Here is a 17,970-nt window from a genome sequence, read left to right as displayed (position 1 = left end):
ATGCTATCAGACACGGCAACTAGGTGTGCGTCTGATGTCTGATTGGTTACAAACTTGTGGACTAAACCTTTCAAGGATTCATGGGTGACAACTTTTGAGTTTAGTGCGTTCAGTGTCACGCCTTTACATTTGACCTGGGTCTTGCCCAACGATGTGTGATACGCGTAGCATTTTGGCCCACCGGAAACAAATTCCGCTATGTAATCCTCCACACCACCCTCTCCACAGTCTAATTCACTTGTGAGATCCCCCAGAAACGGGCCTAGAGGAGGCATCCACTCGCCAGGGCATGCTGTGAAAATGACACTGTCCGTGTCACAATACAGCACGCGCTGCTGCAAGTTGTCTAGCAAATCATACAGCATGAGTCTGGCGTGTGCAGTGGTCATGGCCCCGACAAAGAATATTCCTTTCATTTGGGAAATTTAACATGCAATGTTAATGGTGTTGAAGTTTTTCTATTTTGGTTGTATAAATTTACCACTATACGATCACACTGCAAGTGGAAATGTAATCCTCAGAATAATGGAGGATTCCTGCGAGATTTTGTGCTGATTGCCCACGACATTAAAAAGAGCATTCTAACCATTGCCTTTTTGTTGTGAATGCAGACCAGAGAAGACACTACACAGAGGTCACAATAGGACTGCAGTGTGCTGATCTCCAGATGCATCTGTAAGAATAATGGGTAATAAAAGGATTGTGTAAAACATGGAAACATCTCAGCGTGATCTCTACCAGGACCAAAAGAATCGCAGAGACCAGCGTTGTCTCAACACAGGTTTATGTCTTAGATCTACGGATACAGCTAAAACACTCTGCTTGTATAATGCTGTATTCTCTCCCAGCTTACCCTTTTCTCACAACAGGGTGATTCCCAAAGTATGAGTCATTAAAACAATGACTCTAAAACCAGAACAGAAAGATAAAGTTGCAAGATCAAAGATTAAGGATTGTGTTTTTAAAGCACGTAGTAAACTATCCCCTTTTTCTTCTTGGCCTTGTTGTGTGTACCTCACAAGTCAAATTATACATTGGAGCATTAGGGTTAGGGTTAGGATACACTACAATACACACTCACGAGACACAGTTTGAATTTTCTAACATAAAGTTTGTATGAAGTTCACCTTATCAGCTGAAAATATTAAAGCCAGAACTTACAACATCAAAAACCTTTTTCCTTCATGTACAAGGTTTCCAAAAAAGTTTTATTTCAAGTAAAACAAAACCAATACATTTGTTTGTAAAACAAATAATTACATTGATTCTTGTAAAGTTTTAGACTCTTCCTGGTTGTTGATGTTTGTTTCTAAAGATGTTGTTGATGAGACTTTGCAGAAAGCAGCTTCACCTCTGATCTCACACACACACACACACACACACTTAACTCCACTCACTCACCTGGAGGATCAAGACTCAGGCTAATGATGCTGATGTGGTTATTGCGCTGGGGATTTAGCAGGTGAGCTAAATCATGTGTAACATGTGAATTTCCCGAGTGTGGCATTAATAAAGTCTGTGTCTATGCCAAACCTGAAGTTTAAATTCCTTTTTAAAATTTACCAACAAGCCAGAATAGTGATCACTCTTGAAGCCTGGTTGCTGCACAGTACTAGGACTACTAGCACTAGTTCTAGTACTACTGCTACTGCACAAAACATATTGTTCAGGAATTTCACAAATTTGTTTAAGTCTAATGTGTTGGCTTACAGGTAAACTTGTTTTGGAGGTGGATAGGATAAAAACTTCCAACATCACATAATGTTTTCCGATCAGTAGGTTTGGAGTAAAAAAGAACTGGACATATATGTCTTTTTGGGTTACTTTGATGTCAAGAAAGTTAATTTGTTTAGAACTGTGATCAAGGATAACACGTTAAACGTTCAAAGTGTCAATATAAAAACTGTACAAACTCCAGAAAAGTGGCAACTGAGGTGGCAAAAGTGCAGGCAATTTTTTACTTAAGTAGAGGTACAGCTGGTAGTGTCAAAAACACTTGAGTAAAAAGTTGAAATGTGCTCAAAGTGAGAAAGTCAAAGTAGTAACCTAACTGAACCGTGTGCTATAATAAAAAAAAATTAAATAATATTAGTAGATAGGACTACAAACTTAGTGTGGTGGTAAAAGGCACAAAAGGCCTCAGAGGCACATTTGGCAGCAAGGGTTAGAGCTCAGAAACCTGGGGCCTGGGGGGTTGGGGCTAACAACACTGACTGATAAAAGAGTCTAACATCTAGGTGTTACATGGTGTTGCAGGTGATAAAGAGCTATAAACTACTTCCATTTGTTTAGAGGTGATTGCCAGTTTGGGTGAGTTTTTTAGAGACACAGAGAGTGAGAGATCCTGTCCTGCATTATTTTTTTATTTAAAAAAGAAAAGGATTTTCAGAGCTGTTGATATATGAATCAGTGCTCATAGAAACATGGATCAACCCTGTTTTTACAGTGTGAGTGTTACATTGTGACAGTTTCCATAAAAGCCTGCAAATTCTCTGAACAGGTAGCCATGAAGCAACCATATTTTTCTTAAGAATAATTCAACTTAATATTATTTGTATGGCCATATCACGACAACAGAATAGCCTTAAACTAGTTTTGGAGTAAAGAGAACTCCACATATAGTTGCTTTTTTTGGGTTACTTTGATGTCAAGAAAGTTAATTTGTTTAGAACTGTGATCATGGATAACACGTAAAACGTTGAAAGTGTCAATATAAAAACTGTACAAACTCCAGAAAAGTGGCAACTGATGTGGCAAAAGTGCAGGCAATTTTTACTTAAGTAGAAGTACAGCTGCTAGTGTCAAAAACACTCGAGTATAGGTTTGATAAAGTATCGGGTCAGGAATGTGCTCAAAGTGAGTAAGTCAAAGTAGTAACCTAACTGAACCTTGTGCTATAATAAAAAAAAATTAAATAATATTAGTAGATAGGACTACAAACTTAGTGTGGTGGTAAAAGGCACAAAAGGCCTCAGAGGCACATTTGGCAGCAAGGGTTAGAGCTCAGAAACCTGGGGCCTGGGGGGTTGGGGCTAACAACACTGACTGATAAAAGAGTCTAACATCTAGGTGTTACATGGTGTTGCAGGTGATAAAGAGCTATAAACTACTTCCATTTGTTTAGAGGTGATTGCCAGTTTGGGTGAGTTTTTTAGAGACACAGAGAGTGAGAGATCCTGTCCTGCATTATTTTTTTATTTAAAAAAGAAAAGGATTTTCAGAGCTGTTGATATATGAATCAGTGCTCATAGAAACATGGATCAACCCTGTTTTTACAGTGTGAGTGTTACATTGTGACAGTTTCCATAAAAGCCTGCAAATTCTCTGAACAGGTAGCCATGAAGCAACCATATTTTTCTTAAGAATAATTCAACTTAATATTATTTGTATGGCCATATCACGACAACAGAATAGCCTTAAACTAGTTTTGGAGTAAAGAGAACTCCACATATAGTTGCTTTTTTTGGGTTACTTTGATGTCAAGAAAGTTAATTTGTTTAGAACTGTGATCATGGATAACACGTAAAACGTTGAAAGTGTCAATATAAAAACTGTACAAACTCCAGAAAAGTGGCAACTGATGTGGCAAAAGTGCAGGCAATTTTTACTTAAGTAGAAGTACAGCTGCTAGTGTCAAAAACACTCGAGTATAGGTTTGATAAAGTATCGGGTCAGGAATGTGCTCAAAGTGAGTAAGTCAAAGTAGTAACCTAACTGAACCTTGTGCTATAATAAAATAATATTAGTAAATAGGTCTACAAACTTAGTCTGGTGGTAAGAGGCACAAGGGCCTTGGAGGCACATTTGGCAGCCAGGGTTAGAGCTCAGAAACCTGGGGCCTGGGGGGTTGGGGCTAACAACACTGACTGGTCAAAGGATCTAACATCAAAGTGTTACATGGTGATGCAGGTGATAAAAATCCATAAACCATTGTTTAGAGGTTGTTGTGGAAGTTTTCCATTTAATAAAGCCTGCAGACAAGCGATGAGCGGTAGCTAACATTCTTTAATCAAGACAACTTTCTTACCAGATCCCCACCATCTGTCTAACTGTTTGAATGGAGTATGAGGCAGACATGCTAAAACAGTGACCTAAAAGCATTACCAATAAACAAAGTGATCAATACATAAATGAAAGAAATTCCTCTACAAGGCGATTGCCAGTTTGGTTGGGTTTTTAGAGACACAGAGAGTAACAGAGAGCCTGTCCTGCATTACTTTAAAAAAAAATAAAGGGGGGTTTCAGAGCTGTTGATATACGCAGCAGTGTTCATAGAAACATTAATCAACTCTGTTTTTGGCATTGAGTGTTACATTTGTGAGAGTTTCAGTAAAACGCCTGCAAATTATTGCATTTATACTGGAGAGCAAAGAAAACTTAAATTCTAGGTGTACTATGGAAAATCAGTTTCATAAAAGCTACATAAACAGAGCTGTAGAAGACTGTGTTTGTAAAACTAGTGGTAACGTGTGAGAACTATAAGACAGACTGTTTCTGCTATCGAAACAATTTGTGTTGTTAATCCTGAATGATTCACTGTGACAACATCATAAGAAGAAGGTCATTTTACTCCACACACACACACACACACACACACACACACACACACACACACACAAACACACATTTGGAAAATCACATAGTTTGACCATAAAAATTCCCAGAATAATTAGTATTTGAGATTGCTGAAGCAACATCACTAAAGAAAAATATCCTTGCATGTGACTTTCATTTAAAAATATAAAAATGTGAAGTTTTTTGTGTAAAACATTAAAACAACAAAAAAAAACTAGTTAAATTAAAACTAGGGGGATTGATTAAATAAAACGCTTGTGAACATGCCGTCATTACCCATTCGGAAGAAATTCCCACTTGTGCCGTTTTCAAAATAAATTGCATGCATCGCAGCAAGCTGAGATATTGTCAGATTTATAAAATTAGTCTAGCCTCAGTACACAACTGCTTCACACCTTAAGGTTCACACTCCCCAAGCTACTTCCCAGAGTTCTCGAAGAGACAAAAGACACCTAGTCTGGAGGTCCTGTTTCCTCAATGTCTGGGAGGTGTGGGGTGGGAGGTGTGGGGTGGGGGGTGAGGGGGGTGAGGGGGGTGGGGGGGGGGGGGGGGGGGGGGGCAAAAAAAGTGCAGGTGTATTACTACTTACAGTCTTTATTAATGCAGACAACAAAAGAAAACAACACTTGCCAAAGTTACAGGCTACTCTGGAAAGGAGATGCAGAGAGAAGCCGGTGACAACAACAACACCACTACACTAGAGAACAAGCCCGTGGTTTGTATAACATACTTCTGCCAGACTTTCTTTCCCAGATGATCACTTCTGTAGTGGACTGTCAGGTGATCATGGCGTCTGAATCACTCCTCACACTGCTGTGCTTTCTCACCTGTAATAGAAAAATAAATACTGATTGTGGTAAAACTTGACCTAAGTGGCTAAAGAATGGCAGGAGACAGATGTTGTCCAGTGTAGCGAGTGATTTATTCACCATCTTGTGATCAAACCATATTTACAAAAAATAAATAAGAAACTCAACTCAAGAATTAACTCAGTTCAAATATAAATAACTGAACTTAAATCAACAGAAATTAAGGTTAACCTGCACACAGCTACACTGACCTGGTTCTTTCCCTGAACACCTGTGTTCATCTGCTTAAATAGTCCACTCACCCCTGGACTAATCCATTCAGTAGGTAGGAGGGACATACTCAAACCTTTACTGCTACTCTTTACTAGCAATAAAGTCTCTACAGTGTAATCAATACATATTGCACCAATAAATCAATTTCTGTATAGTCTAAAATTAGGTTGATTAAATTACAAAGATTCTCCCCCTTCTTCACCTGGTCTCTTCCTGTGACCTCAGATTAACCCTTAGATAAGAACAGTATACAGTGGGGCAAAAAAGTATTTAGTCAGCCACCGATTGTGCAAGTTCCCCCACTTAAAATGATGACAGAGGTCAGTAATTTGCACCAGAGGTACACTTCAACTGTGAGAGACAGAATGTGAAAAAAAAAAAATCCATGAATTCACATGGTAGGATTTGTAAAGAATTCATTCGTAAATCAGGGTGGAAAATAAGTATTTGGTCAATAACAAAAATACAACTCAATACTTTGTAACATAACCTTTGTTGGCAATAACAGAGGTCAAACGTTTACTATAGGCCTTTACCAGGTTTGCACACACAGTAGCTGGTATTTTGGCCCATTCCTCCATGCAGATCTTCTCAAGAGCAGTGATGTTTTGGGGCTGTCGCCGAGCAACACGGACTTTCAACTCCCGCCACAGATTTTCTATGGGGTTGAGGTCTGGAGACTGGCTAGGCCACTCCAGGACTTTCAAATGCTTCTTACGGAGCCACTCCTTTGTTGTCCGGGCGGTGTGTTTTGGATCATTGTCATGTTGGAAGACCCAGCCTCGTTTCATCTTCAAAGTTCTCACTGATGGAAGGAGGTTTTGGCTCAAAATCTCACGATACTTGGCCCCATTCATTCTGTCCTTAACACGGATCAGTCGTCCTGTCCCCTTGGCAGAAAAACAGCCCCATAGCATGATGTTTCCACCCCCATGCTTCACAGTAGGTATGGTGTTCTTGGGATGCAACTCAGTATTCTTCTTCCTCCAAACACGACGAGTTGAGTTTATACCAAAAAGTTCTACTTTGGTTTCATCTGACCACATGACATTCTCCCAATCCTCTGCTGTATCATCCATGTGCTCTCTGGCAAACTTCAGATGGGCCTGGACATGCACTGGCTTCAGCAGCGGAACACGTCTGGCACTGCGGGATTTGATTCCCTGCCGTTGTAGTGTGTTACTGATGGTGACCTTTGTTACTTTGGTCCCAGCTCTCTGCAGGTCATTCACCAGGTCCCCCCGTGTGGTTCTGGGATCTTTGCTCACCGTTCTCATGATCATTTTGACCCCACGGGATGAGATCTTGCGTGGAGCCCCAAATCGAGGGAGATTATCAGTGGTCTTGTATGTCTTCCATTTTCTGATGATTGCTCCCACAGTTGATTTTTTCACACCAAGCTGCTTGCCTATTGTAGATTCACTCTTCCCAGTCTGGTGCAGGTCTACAATTCTTTTCCTGGTGTCCTTCGAAAGCTCTTTGGTCTTGGCCATGGCGGAGTTTGGAGTCTGACTGGTTGAGGCTGTGGACAGGTGTCTTTTATACAGATGATGAGGTCAAACAGGTGCCATTCATACAGGTAACGAGTGGGGGACAGAAAAGCTTCTTACAGAAGACGTTACAGGTCTGTGAGAGCCAGGGATTTTCCTTGTTTGAAGTGACCAAATACTTATTTTCCACCCTGATTTACGAATAAATTCTTTTTTTTTTTTTTTTTTTTTTTTTTTTTTTTTTTTTTTTTTTTTGCCTGTCCCGTTTGGCTCTTTTGCCATCAGAATTATTGTCTAAAGGCGAAGAAAGATGCCCAACGGTTTTTCTTTACCAAATTGACCATCCCAGCTTTGCCGTAATGGTCCATTTGATTCACCTTTTATTCTTTATTTTATTTTCACTTGCTGAATACGGGACAGATTTGACTGGGGGAAAGAAAAGGGAGAAAGAAAGAGGGAAAGAAAGACAGTTGAGAAGAGGGACGGGGGAGAAGGGCAAAAAACAAAAACCAACAGAATAAGCAGAAGAAAAAAAATAAATAAATAAAAAAATAAATACATATATCGATCACCTGGATCACCTGTTGAGAAAGAAAAAAGAAAACAAGCAGAAGAAAACGAGAGTAATACAATAAACCACATCACAATGATATATGGGAATATGACAGTAACTACTAAATATTAAACATTATTGTACGAATAAATTCTTTACAAATCCTACCATGTGAATTCATGGATTTTTTTTTCACATTCTGTCTCTCACAGTTGAAGTGTACCTCTGGTGCAAATTACTGACCTCTGTCATCATTTTAAGTGGGGGAACTTGCACAATCGGTGGCTGACTAAATACTTTTTTGCCCCACTGTATATAACATAATAGCATAATATAACATAACATCTTGGTTTAAATTAATTTTGACAAGTTTGTTCAGCTAACATGTTATTTATTTCAACTGTTAAGTGGTTTAGTTTGAACTCACCTGTTGGGTCTGTGTTTCCACAAGCCCCGCTAATTCTAGAGACTTATTCATCATGAAGAAAACAAGACAGTCGATCGATCGATTACTTGCGCAAGGGAGGCCTCGTCCGTGTCCACCACGAGAATGACCCCCAGATCTGGCCTCCTCCCGCTGCCTTTTATTGAGAGACAGTTCACACCAAACACATCACAGCAAAGCAACGCCCACATTGTTCTAAGAAAAGGCATTGTATGTATATGTGTGAACTTCTGTAAGAAAGTGTGTGTGTGTGTTATGTGAGAATGTGTGTGTGTAAGAAAGTGTGTGTGTTACCTCCTGCTGACCAAAGGGTCATAAAAGCAGGAGCAACATCAGATATTAATGTTAGATAGGATGTATCTGCAATAAAACACTACAGCCCCCCACCCAGAATCTCGAGAATCTGGGGGGAAGGACAGTGGAATTCCTTTCATCAGAGTTGGCAAGCATAGAAATGACAACATTTAACAATTCACTCTAACATTACTTTACCTACCTGTGTTCCAGGAACAAAAGGAGGAAATGTAGTTTTACTTCCTGTATTTATAGCTTCCTGGTTAACACCTGGATGCACAACCTACCAATACCTACGCTCTTCCACGAGTGGGGTCAAAAATGACCCCAAATAAAATCAATGCGTTTTTGCAATAAACTGGGTTGTTATGCCTCAAAATCTTTAAAATGAAGAGTTGTAATATTTTCATTTTCCAAGTATTCCTCATTAAACATGTTTGTGACATGATGCCATTTGCATTTTTATTTATTTTTTCATTAATTTTAAGAAATGTCAGTTTTTCTGTCGCTACCTGACTCTTTCACAAAATCAGTGAGTTTTGCAATAAACTAAAGACATTTCTCTCAGTTTGGTTAAGATGATATACTTTGTTCAAACAAAAGAGTAATTTAATCTTTGACATGTAAATTCTTTCCTTTCCTTCACATTTTAGCACTTACCCATCAATCAGGCCAATCAGGTGTCAAAACATGTTTGTGTGTCCCTATATGGAGGACGAACAGAGAACATTCAACAGGTCCAGAGACCATAACCCTGTCCACGTATGCAGCTGTCACAAACACAGCTTCTGGCTGTGACCATTGCACACAGGGGTACTGCATTTCCAACAGAAATCAGTGGCTTTGCGATCTTTGTTTCTTGGACCCAACTGGCACCTCTTTCTCTTCTTCTGGCTCTGTGTGCTTCTTTCCTGTTGCCGGATCGCAGCACTTTTTGTCACTCCACATCTTCCCATTGCTTCAGTGATGTAGGTTGGTAGGGTTGGGGTACCTTCCAGTCGACTTTTCATGTGAGATGTCACAAGCTCCATTGAGAGCTCTGTGAGGAAGTGTCGTTGTCCATCGGTGTCGCCCGTGTAAAATTCAGGGTGCTGAGCCCTGAAAAATGAATAGGCATTCAGACCGGTGACATCAATCATGTTGTACCAAAGCACCGTGGGCCACCTTTGCGTCTGGCGTTTGCAAGTGTAGTTGCCAACCATCTGGTCCATAGTATCTACTCCTCCTTTGGTCTGGTTGTAGAAGAGAACTGCTTCTGGTTTTTGCTTTGGGCTGTTTTCATCCTCCATCTTGCTGTGGTGCATTGCGCTGAGCAGCAGAACAGCCGTTCCCTTTTTTCTCACATAGCTGATCATGGTCACACTGCCATTGAACCCATATTCAGTGCCGTGGACCTCTCTAGACCTGGAAGTCTTCATAACTGGAGGAGTGTCTGGCTTCTGGTTCTGTCGCAAAGTTCCCACAATAGTAAGACCCTTCTCCAGGAGATGATCTGCAAGAGGCACACTGGTGAAGACGTTGTCAGTGTTGATGTTGCGACCTGTGTGTCTGAATCCACTACACAACTGATGGACAATGTTTTCCCCCAGATTCTTCTGGATGTCTTCCCCTGGTTGTCTCCCTAGGTACATGATCCCATCAATTGCATATGGGGTGGGTGCATCACACAAACCAAAAGGTTTTAATGCCATACTTGGCAGACAGATGTCTAAGGGGGACAGTCAGAGATGGGAAGAATTAAAGGTTCATAGAAGATTCCATAGGAACTGCTGTGACCCCACTTGTGGAAGAGTGAGGTAGTGATACAAAAACTTAAATTTAATTTTTTTTAAATTAATGAAAAAATACATAAAAATCAAAATGGCCTCATGTCACAAACTCGTTTATTAGGAATACCTGGAATATGAATATATTACAACTTTTCAGTTTAAAGATTTTGAAGAATAGCAACCCGTGGAGTCATTTATTCTGATGTTTGGTCAGGTGATCGTGGCATGTGAAGGTTTTCCCACAAACATCACACTCATACCGCTCATCATCATGGTGGACTCTGAGGTGAAGCCTGTCCAAGGAACAGTTTGGCCAATATAGAAAACTATAGCTATAACAAAGGCATGTTAATAATTGAGAGTTTGAAACTTTTGTCATCATCAAGCCTCTCCAAAAGTGTGGCGCTGTCACTATGGAAACATCAGCCACAGATACCACAGAGGTCAGGTTTCTCTCCAGTGTGAATCATCAAGTGCTCCTTTAAGGTTGTCCTGTGATGAGAACATTTCCAGACATGTTCCAGTTACTCTGGTATGATGATTTTATAAATGTTTAGTTGGGTGCACCTTAAAGTCTTCTTTCTGAAAAATGGGAAAAACACAGATTTTGTCAAATCCTTCCGCCTCATATGAATTTGGTAAAAACAAATGTTCTTACTATACACCTGGAAACATTTTTAGTTGCTAGGCAGCAACGCCAGACCTTTTGGGATGCTGTAAACTCAAGTAAAGGAGAATCTAACTGTGCTTTCTTATGTTTTTCCTCATTTTTCCTGATATCTGTTCCTTAACAAAAACACAGAGGTTGTAGAGATCTAGCTGACAATCAGAGAAACTCTGATTTCAAATCAAACACACATTAACCAGAAAACCTGTGCTTCTACATGTTTGATGTTTCGTAATGGTGACCTCTGATTACAGCAATCCGGGAAGTCTCTTTGAAATCTGGGATCTAGAAACAACATCATAGAATTTATCCAAAACATTTTCTGAGAAATTCAGGATCAAATGAATAAACATGGACTTTTTCTGTCATATAAACGTGAAATGCTGAAGTGTTTTCTTGACGATGACTGCACTTCACTTTGAGAAGGACTAAATATTCACAGTAAATGAGACAACAGGAGTAAAAAAATTAAAATGAGTCTTTTTATTTATACAACATGTGTCTAAGAAATATGGACCAGAGCCAGAGTTACTCAGCGCAATGTTTACTGTGTCCTGACTACTTAGTTCTTTGTGGGAAATTCCCAACAATTATTAACTCGTCCAGCAGAACACGGCTCTTTACTCTGCCTTCACATCGTGCTTTCATTGCTGCAAAATGTGTCTCAGGACTCTTGGATTTGTCCTCGTTTTGTTTCCTGGATTGCTTCAAGGTAAGAAGATTCAATTCTGTTATACACAGAAACGATTTTAGTTTGTAAATGTGAGGCTTATGTGGGATTTTTAAAAACATTTTTTATTGTTTCAGCACAGGGTTGTGATCCTCCCAGACTGGTTCGTGGTAACTTTCTCCCCAGACAAGAGACTTACTCTGACAGAACCACGATCACTTATTCCTGTGATAACGGATATAAACCTGTAGTGGAGGGTTGGTGGGCAACCAGTACCTGTGAACGTGGAAAATGGTCTCATGAACCACAATGTATAGGTAGGTCAGTCCTGGGAATGGTGAATGTGCTTTAAAGCTTCAATATAAATTCTGTTCTTAAAAAATGTCATTAGTTTAGATTCCCTAATAAATAGACTCATCTGAGAAAAAGAACAATGAAATCTGATTATTTTAGTAAATAAATATAAAAAGCAATAAAATCCAATAGCAGAATGGTGAAGTTTAATTTAATGTTTTTGTGCCAAGTGTAAAAAAATTTATTTATAGTAGTACAAATCAGGAATTTCAGTCTCCCACAAGGAAAAATAAAAAAATATCTTACAGTAATTCCTTGAAATAACTATTCACAACATTTAATGCGACATGTTGCTGTCGCAATCAGAAAGTTTTAATTATGAATTAAAAGATACTCTGTGAAATCTCAAAGTGTTGATGGTGACTCTGGTCTGTTCTTCCTCAGATGAAAGCAGCTGCCTTCCACCAACTATTCCCAATGGAAAGTACCGTAAAAACTCAAATGGCTGGTATGAGGATGGAAGTATACTAAGGATAACATGCGATGGAGGATTTGAGCACCAGAACCAGATCAACACCACTACCTGTGGAAATGGAAAATGGTCCTCTGCACCAGTCTGTGAGAGTAAGTCTGCTACATGTTTGACTCCAGTTAGCTGTTCAACACTTTTTTCTGCTTCTATTCATGACTCTTTTTTTTTACAGGAAGTATGAGTGCATGCAGTGCACCTCCTAAAATCCCCCATGCGGTCATCATTCATGGATACCAGGAGGTGTTTGCAGCAGGTTCAGAAGTGCAGTATGAGTGTGAAGACTGATACACTGCACACACCAAGAAATCTGTTTGTATACAGGGAAGCTGGACAGCAGTGCCAACATGCAGTAAGCTGACTGTTTAATGAGATCTGCATTTATGTATTTACTTTTTCTTATTCGGCAATAATCCACAGTAAGTTTAAAAACAAGTAATCACATGACACTTGAAGGAATATAGAACATAATCCAGGAAGTAAATGCACCAGTGCATGAATATGATTGGTGGAAATCATCGTGTTCAGAAAAATAATAAACATTTGAACTCTGTAGTCTGCAGATGCAGAATGTGTCATGTTTACATCCTGTTCTGCTGCTAATAATCAAAGTTTTAAAAAGTAAATATATAAATATAAACATAAAACATAAAAAAAACCAATAATTTCATTGAAAATTATCATAATTTTTTTGAAAGACTGAAAGAGAAAACGTTGACATATTCTGAGTTATTTAAATTAATGAAAACTTCTCAAAGCCATGACCTGGTTAGGGGCTCTGGTGGCTCTTAGATGGTGTTTTCCTTGTGGCTGCGTACAGAGGAGATGGGGGAGGGTCTGTGCTGGCGGACGTTGGTTACTGGCCTGGTAGCCTGGCTGCCCCTGGGTGGGTTCGGGACAGGCGTGGAGGCTTGGGGGTCTGGGGGTGCTCCACCGCCGGGACTGGGGCTCTAGCTGGGCCTTGGGGGCTTGGGTCCTGGTAGTTGTGTTGCTGGGGTTGTGGGTGGGTGGGTGCATGGGGGTTATGCCCCAGTGAGGGGTCTGGGATGTGGGGCCTCCCTGCTACTGCAGATAAGGAGGCGGTCTGCTTGCCTCCACCCCAGAGAGAAGGGTTACATCTCCTGGGTATGGTTTGCCCCTCTGGGGGCAGGGGTACCCGGACCTGGGATATATAGAGTATGTTTGGGGAGCGTGAAGGTGTGTACAGTGTCTATTTGTGTCTGTCTCCACGTCGGGTGAGTGCCGAGTATTTGTTTGTGTATATGGGGTTTGTGTCTGCGAGCGCCTGTTCGTCTGCATCTATATGTCAGCTTGGGTTCACTGTTAGCATAGCACATCCATGTTAGCAGTGTATAAATGGATGGTTTAGCATATATTAGCACAGGTATCAATAAAGGACTGCCATATTAAATACTTTTACTAACCTCAGGCAAACGGACAGGCGCTCTGCAGGTGGGATTGAGCGCCTGTAGTTGGGTTAGACTCCACCTCTCTGGGAACATCTCAGGCTCTCCAAGGTATGGAGGCATATCTCCCCTCACCACACTCCCTGCTGGTGGTTGATGCCCTCAGACGTTGGTGTGTTGGTGGTTCTTGGTGTCTGGGGCTGGGAGCTCATGCATGTACCGACTCACTCCTGGTGGCCGATTGGCGGGGCCTGGCGCCTGTGGCCCAGCTGGGCCTGAGGCTCGGTCCTCTCTGGCACAGCTGGCTGCCGGCAGAGCCCACGTGCACGTCACTGCAACCCCCTCTGGCCTCTGCTCCGTGGCTGCTGGGTGACCTGTCTTTTGGGGCTCTCCTCAGCTCTTCCCAGCAGGGTGGCACAGTTGCCCCTGTGGTGGTCCTTGTACTCTGGGGCCTCTGGATGTCTGGGGCCTGGCTCCTCCATACCTGCTTCATGCCCTGGGGGACGGGGCTATGGCTCCCCACACTCCCTAGCAGATCGTTACATGGAGAAACCTTTTGAATACAAGCGCGCTGATCCACACAGGTGTGCACACAGGTGTACTCATGGGTGTTCACAGACACAAACTACACCTTTCTTGGCTGCTACCTCAAAGCACATTGTGCACTGTCGATCTTGCGTACTGCACAATAACATGTAATATTCAGTATCTACTGTTAGCTAGTTTATTGTGATGGTGTTGTATTTATTATGTTGCTCTGTTTTGTTTGTTTTCTCTTCTGTTTTGTTTTCATCTCCATACAGGTGATCCAGGTGTTTTGTTTGTTTTTCTTTTTTTTCTTCCCCCTTTCTCACCATCTCTTCTCCCCTCTGGTTTTCTTTCTCTCCCTCTCTTTCTTTCATTCTCTTTCCCTGTCCTATCCCCCAGTCATGTCTGTCCCGTCTGTAACAACCGAAAATAAAATAAAATAAATACATAATTATAATAAAGGTCAATCAAATGGACCAATATGACAAGGCCATGATGATCCACTTGGTAAATTAAATACACTTGGCATCTTTTTTGGCCCTCAGACAACAATTCTGATGGCTAAAGATCCAAATGGGACAGGCAAAAAAAAAAAGAAAGAAAGAAAACTTTTCAAAGCAAAATAACTGTTTTGTATCTTTCAGGATCTTCAAATGAGAGAGACACACGTCCTCGTTATACAACAAGTAAATAAGTACATTATTTTCTCCTTGAATTTATTCATGCTGATGAAATCAGAATGTTAAGTGCATTACCTCGGCCACAGTTTGATATGTTTTCAGAAATATTCCTGCGTTTTCATTTCAGTTCAGAATTGCGGAAACATCCCTGTTATTGAAAATTCTGTTTCTCTGCAAACTTCACAATACTATTTGACATACCGATGCCAACGTTTGTACAGATTAGTGGGTCCAGAAACAGTGAAGTGTATCAGCAGTGGTATGTGGTCAAACTTACCTGAGTGCAGAGGTATAAACACATCAATGATAATCATTTTTATGGATCTGTGTTGGGGAGAAATTTTAATTTAATGGTTGTTTCTTGTGTCCAGCTAACTTCTGTGCTGTCAACACCAATGACAATCCTGAATACATATCTGTGGGAACTGTGTACATAGATAATGGTGAGGAAGAGAGAGTGGAGTGTGTGAAACCACACAGCTGGTCGTTTAAACATTATTCTATGGTTCGATGCATCAATGGAAGAGTGGAGGCAACTAAATGTAAGTATTACTGTAAACTCTCTATGTTTGAACGTGTCAGTCAGAAAAGAGTTTTCAGTGCTGTGTTGCCTACATGTTAACACGTTTTTATTACCTATAAGAAAGAAAACTTTTTAATAAATAAAACAACTGAACATGAATCGTTTTAATAACAATTACATTTTAAAAGATCTGAGCACTTAATGTCTCTCAGTGTCGCCAATTCCAAGCAAGCTTTTACAACTTTAAACTCCTTTAAACAGGCACAGAAAAAACTACAGCAACTCTGCTGATTCACTGATTCGTTGTTTCTACCTTAATTTTTTTGTCACCAGAAGTACTGCACAGCCACCTGTCACACCTTGTAGTGTATGCTGCCGCCCTGACAGCTTCCCTTTCCCTGCACTAATGCCTGTGATGTGGAAATTATTAAAATGACTAACACATATTTTTCCCCATCTGCTTTTAAGCCTGAAATTATCCTTAGCATTTCCACTTGGCAATTTCTAGTGGAATCACAATAGATCTTATAGACTCTATTAATATGTATCTCTTTAATCAGAATCAGAAATACTTTATTAATCCTGAAGGAAATTATGGGTTACAGCAGACAGCGTGCTGGTTGGCATGCGCACTCACAAAGGAACCCTGCAACCAAACATACTTACACAACATCACATTGGGGAGACAGGTCAGAGCGGTAGGCTGATAAGAAAAATAATGAAAATACACAACATGAAGTAAGAGGAGGAGATAAAAGCTCCATCCAGACTGAGCTCCTGAGGGGAGAACAGTTTGAGAACAGAAAAAAACACCTCAGCACAAAAGCACATGAATTGTAATACACCATAGAAGCACATGGCAAGCAACAGGGGTGGGTAAGGGGTGAGAGTAAGCCAGTGTAGACAGCGCATCTGGTCCTGCAGCATGCGCTGGGCCCAGACCCGCCGTCTGACCTCGGCCTTGGAGATAAGCATCCGAAGTCGTTTGGAATACAGGATGGGGGACACGGGATGGGGACGAAGAGTCTAAACAGAGTCTGTTATCAGAGAGAGTGTTTTTTGATGTTCAGCTCCAGCTGTGAGGCCACAGCTGGCACCGATATGGTAGACGCATGAAATGATGGTGGTTTCCTTTAGTGCAAACAACTGCATGTTAATTTTACAGTCGATCTAAATGTCCGTCACTGGTCTCTCAATCTCCCGTTGGAGAGCCGTGAGCTTCTCAGAGATGTTATCAATTTTGCGCTCAAAGAGCATACTCTAAGTGCCCACAACAGCATCAAGCTTCTCTTGATCTTATCCATGCTGCGTTTGATGAGCACATTTTGAGAAGTCACAACTTGTGCCACAGTTTCAATCACAGCGGGCAGCCTTGTGGGGTTTTGATCAGCCATTTCCGCTTTCTTCAATTCCCGATAAGCTTGGGCCAAGCCAGCTCCGATCAGCAAGAACCCCGTTATCATGCTTCCGAAAAGGTAGATGTCTTCAATGTCCTCAATCGACAGTCCCGCCAGGCACACGACCCTCCAGTTCCTCCACCCATCCATTGTGTATCCGGCCGGGATCGTCCCTCCAGGACACTCGGGCTCACCCGAGCCCAGGCTTCTCATTGAAAGGAGAGTGTGAACTGCATTTAGGGACCAGTTGATCAAATCTATAATTCCTCTTTAAAGGTTTTAACATATGCAGAAAGGCTTTAAACAGAGTTTACTGTGTGATCACCTTTAATGAGGCTGATAAATATGTTGTTTACTTTGTGCCTCGTGTAAACACAGGTGGACTATTTAGTAAACAACCATATCAACTTCTATAGAAACTTCTGCCTCATGCAGTGATTTAAACTGTATCCCAGTAAAGTCGATTAAACAAAATATTAAACCTGATGAAAGCTGCCAGCAGCTTGTAGACATGTAGAAAACTGAACACACCTCATCTGCAAATGTTAAGTCACTGAAGTGTTCACACTGAGCTTCTGCATCACTGTTTACAGGTTGTAACTGGATGGAACATGCAGTGGTGAGTGTTCCTCTTTAAAAGAAATGCTGTTATTGATCTGTCATTTAAAGATGTTTCACATGAAGAATTACATCTTGATTTTTTTTTACACTCGTAATTTATTCATAAAACATATTTTCTTCTAACCAGGGGTGCAAAGTATAGCTGTAGCTGTGGATTTCCTCACCACCTTGGAGCTTCTAAAGGAGACGCCTGACATATTATCCCATCATCATTTTCATCTTTGAGAATGTGAGAGAAAATGGTTTGCGTGCTCATATATGAAACAAAAACACAGCTGAACTGAATAAAGTCTCCTCCTCATAAAGACTCCTGCTGCTCTCTACTGTTCTTGTTTTTAGTGTTTATATCTGAAGAGCACCGATTTAAAAATCAATCAGTTCTCAAATTGTGACCAAAGTTATAGGAAACAACACATTACAACATTAAAATAATCTTGTTTTCAAACA

General features: G+C 40.8%; 1 pseudogene across 1 annotated transcript; it reads left to right on the top strand.

Annotated features, from left to right (window-relative positions):
- The first annotated feature begins 11,406 nt into the window (after positions 1 to 11,406).
- LOC146498089 (complement factor H-related protein 1-like) lies at positions 11,407 to 17,830 on the top strand (annotated as a pseudogene). The gene is made up of 9 exons (XR_014870590.1): positions 11,407 to 11,587; positions 11,683 to 11,862; positions 12,284 to 12,463; positions 12,544 to 12,720; positions 14,947 to 14,988; positions 15,110 to 15,271; positions 15,354 to 15,524; positions 17,496 to 17,521; positions 17,651 to 17,830. The product of XR_014870590.1 is annotated as a complement factor H-related protein 1-like (transcript).
- The last annotated feature ends 140 nt before the right edge of the window (positions 17,831 to 17,970 follow it).

The sequence above is a fragment of the Neolamprologus multifasciatus genome, chromosome 18 (genome assembly GCF_963576455.1).
Source record: "Neolamprologus multifasciatus chromosome 18, fNeoMul1.2, whole genome shotgun sequence".
Classification (NCBI taxonomy): domain Eukaryota; kingdom Metazoa; phylum Chordata; class Actinopteri; order Cichliformes; family Cichlidae; genus Neolamprologus; species Neolamprologus multifasciatus.
Note: the sequence above shows the minus strand (reverse complement) of the source record. Positions and strands in the feature narration are given on the sequence as shown.